The following is a 4,549-nucleotide window of genomic DNA, read 5'->3' as shown; positions in this document are numbered from 1 at the left end:
ACTCGAATTCGCACCAGCCACCCATGGCCAGCACACAGACACGTCGTGCCCTAACATACCACACAAGAGGAACACGCAACAATGTTGATCTGTATGCTCAGCACAGGGTCATTTGCTTCACAATTTCAGCGTGGAAGCCCTTTTAATTTCAGGCTTGTGATGCATACGCCCGCTAACACGTCAACTAGAAAGTAGGGCAGACAGCCTACTGTCTTCCTCTTAAGGGCGACCCTACTCACCTGTCACTGCCTTTATGTAGATACTTCCTTCCACTGTCCTCTCATCAAAATTCTATCCGACTCGATACGATCGTAACGCACTCTTTCTGATGAAATCTAACCAACCCCCCATTCGCTTGACACATTCATGTTATGGGGGCACATTTGAATCTATTTCAAGTTAAATCGAATTTCTGATAAATTCCCGAGGCAACAAGCTGATATCTGTTTATCATTCATCCGAAATATGAGTCAACTACACATTCCATACCAAGAACATAAAAAACACTTGAAGGCGTCCAGTTGTATACATTTATTGAAGGATCTCATGTTGACAGAAACTTGGACATCATACCATCATGTCACAATGTGTTGTTCACTGTCAATGGATCCTCATAAATGTTACACACTGGACCTTCAAGTGTTTTTTAACACTAGTAGTTTTACTTGTAGTTGATTCATATTTCAGTAATATAACAGTATCAGCTTTGTTGCTAATTTATCAGAAATTCGATTTCAAACTTGAAATAATTCAAATGTCCATAACATAAACCTATAGCATGGTTTATTTATCAAGTGTATCTATAGTCTATATTGAGGAACAGTAAGAATATCTATAAAAGTACAGTAGTATACTTACAGAAACAGTAGCTTCTCCTACTTGTACTAGGCTACATAAAACTGAAATTAAAACTTCCACTGAAATTGTGACAAATTGACCCTCTAATAATCAAAACCATTGTGTAGGAGCACACTGTTCTTTGTTCTGTGCCATGTGCTGGGTCAATCTAGACAGACAATGGTGCTAAAATTAGGTCTTATAGACTTATTAGATTAATAACAGATTAATTAAACCAAGCAATTCAAATACTATGTCAGGATCGTCTCGGCTTGGGCTTGGGACTTTTTTAACAGTGAGTCTGCATTAGAAACTTTTGGAAAGAGGTAAAGGAGACAGAGGGGATATCAGTGAGATGCACACACGTTGGGGTACAAAACAATTACTGAGAGATTATAAGGGGATGAACATGAAGTTGTTTTTGTGCCTTAAACTGCATTAATAGCAAAATTATCATGGGAGGAATATGTTCTTTAGCTCGAGTACCTCCCTCAAAGTGCACAATTAGCCATTAGCTCTGGATTTTATGTGGTGCAAAGTGCTGGAACGTGGTGGATAGTTTTGCACAGAACTTGCTGAGGAAAAAAGGTCTGCTGCATGTTTATGGCTGTTTATTGAATAGTGCAAACATTTCTTAGACTCTGTGATCAATGCTCTGGTGATCAGTTTGACATGCATTAGAGTTTCAGTTTGCGTCTTGGTCACAGCAGTCGGAACCGATGGCTTTTGGATGGAAAATGCATCATGTTGTTACGCTCATAATTTTTCAGAATAAAAAATAAAACTAGTCTGGAGAGTCTCTTTTTGTGATCCTGTTTGGCTAAAATGGTTTTTTTGCACTAATGTAACACATCTGGCATATATCTATTGTGCTAACATTACTTACGTGTGAGGGGCTTCTTTGCTTTTAACCCCTATTTGCTTTGCCAGTTAATGTTTTAAGACACTTTGTATAGTCTGTGTTAGCGTTATGTTAGCTGCAGTTTCTCACTGAGATTCCTTGTTTTATTTTACAGTAGTAAGCTGACAAATCTGTCAAAAATTAGTGTGGCATGAGGTAAAAAATGGAATTCACCTTTAAATTTTTAGTTTTAAGCAAGTTGCTTTTTTTTCTAAATACTGAAAATGTCCATTGAAAGCTATCATGACATTCTAGTAATGGGTTTTCTACCCCCCTGCTGCGTGTGCATCCTTGGTTGTTTGTGTACTGGGAACCCATCTGTCAAGACTGAAAGTCAGGTCGTCTCGGCCTCCGCTGCTTTTATTTTGACCATTCTTTTTCATGTGTCTCACGTGAGTCTTCAAACTTTATACAAGTGCAACACTAAATCACTGGAGGACCCCTTGAAGGGTAAGATACATGCACATTTCTCTGACTATTCTTTAATACTCCTCATTCAAAGGTCCCAAAGCATTGGTATTTGACAACCTGGGAATGAGGCTCAACAATCAACTATGCTTCTTGGCTCTGACTGGTTGTTTTTTTTTCAGGTTCATGTGGTGGATTCTTGCAAATTAGGAACACTGGGAGGAACCAGAGGAACCTGCACTGGGTTGCACCGGATATGTGTAACTGTAAATTAGCCTTTACACTAAATTAAAGTGTAAACTATTAAGTTTGTAACTTAACCAGCTACTAAGATTGGTGGCAACATGTACTAGTTTGTAAGTAAAGTCAAGTGGCCAATCAACAGTCAAGGATAAGAGTTCTATCGTCATAGTTACCATGAACATTAGCATCGTAGCAGAACGTAGTAAGCTAGATCGATATTGAACTATATCAACAAATAAGGTGTCGGATTACTGTGTTGCAAAATGACATGAAAAAATGATGTTTGGCAGAAAAACAGCTGAGTATAATTCTGTGACATTTTATGATTTACATTACCCTAAGGGTACATGTAACTATTTAGTTGTCACTTAGAGTTATGTTGTAACTTATCTACATTGTGCAACCGTTTTTATTTTAGCAATTCATAAATAACCACTTAATAATTAATACATAGACATAACTAGGCTCAGTTTGAACTTGCACACAGCTGGTGCAACAGGCTGTTGATTTGTTTCAGGAGATTGAACAAATATCACAAAATGTTATTTTTTATAAAAGTTACTGCAGCTTTCTTTTGCACGGTTTTGAGAGGAACATTGTTTTTGATTGTAGCCTAGTCTGACCTATTCAGGTGGTAATAGCTGATCCCTCACCATCTGGGTTAGGGTTAGATTACAGTTCTAAGCTGGGCTACTGCTCAGGCCATGAGGATGCTTGCACCAGAGCTAAACATCAGCCAAATAGTTATTTTATTCTTGAGCAAATTAAAACATGTATAATTCAAACAGAACCAGAGAATTTACAGGCCAACTGTGTCTCCACTGCACCTGTTAACTGCTGAGAAAAAACTGCCCTTTGGCTGAACCTAATCGACGACCCCTAGCTTTAGGCTGCATCATTTTTTTGAAGTAAGTAAGACTTACTTCAAAACTTCTTATAAAACAAAACTTAAATGAGACTCTATATTTACAGATTATGATCCAGAACTGGTGGAATATGGAACCACTTGACAAATAGTCCTGATACACACAGGAGGATGTAACAGCCATCATGAAGCTTAGAAATGATGCTCGGCTGAGATAAGACGGAAGAAGAAGGATGTGAGGGGAAATGTATGGAGATCTGGGAGCTGCTGAATGAGTTTGGTTTAATTGTAATTCTGCTCTCTTTGCGTGTGCACACTATCATGAACACTTCATCACCCGCACCAATACCCCCAATATGTGTGTGTATTCACGTACACACAAATACATACACACACATATGCACACACACCACACACACACAGCTACACAATCCTTACTGAAGACAAACATTCACATGCACGTGCAAGCAGTGCACATGTACAGCAACACACAATTATACAGTGCTCACTAACTACACACAGATACACACACAATAAAGGACACACACCCTCCTCCCCAGCACACTCACACACACAGACACACACTCACAGACACACACAGGCACACACACCACATTCATTTCCCTTTCATTCAGCACAGGCACATATTGTGCTGCTGTAACACACACACACACTCACACACACAGTCACACACACACACCATTTGCAGAGCTTGCTCCTAGCTCTCCCCGCACACACACCCCTCCCCCTCTATCTCTGTCAGACACACACACACACACACATATACAGTCACACAAACACACACAAGTTGACGCACATTCCCTCCTACGCAGGCGCGCTCACACGCACACACACATTCCCTCTCTTTCCTTTCACACACACACACACACGCACACATCTCTCTTGTACACCCCTCCCCCACTCTTTCTCACACACATACACACGTACATGTCCTCTCTCTCTCTCTCTTCCTTGCTCGCTCATTCACTCTCTCACTCACTAACACACACATATACACGTACGCACACATAAATACACACACATTCCCTCTCTTGCTCTGCTTCTCTCACTCTCTCTCACACACACAGCAACACACACACACACACACAAGAACACACACACGCCTGCGCAAACATTCACAGGCTTACACACATATACACACACACCCATACACACATTCTGTCTCCTGCTTGCTCTTTCTCCCCTCCCTCTCTCTGTCTGTCTCTCTGTCTGTCTGTCTGTCTGTCTGTCTGTCTCTCTCACTCACACACACACACACACACACACACACACAC

The sequence above is a fragment of the Morone saxatilis genome, unplaced genomic scaffold (assembly GCF_004916995.1).
Source record: "Morone saxatilis isolate NCDOM2014 unplaced genomic scaffold, NCSU_SB_2.0 Contig17, whole genome shotgun sequence".
Taxonomy (NCBI): domain Eukaryota; kingdom Metazoa; phylum Chordata; class Actinopteri; family Moronidae; genus Morone; species Morone saxatilis.
The sequence above is the reverse complement of the archived record's forward strand: the minus strand, read 5'-3'. Positions refer to the sequence as shown.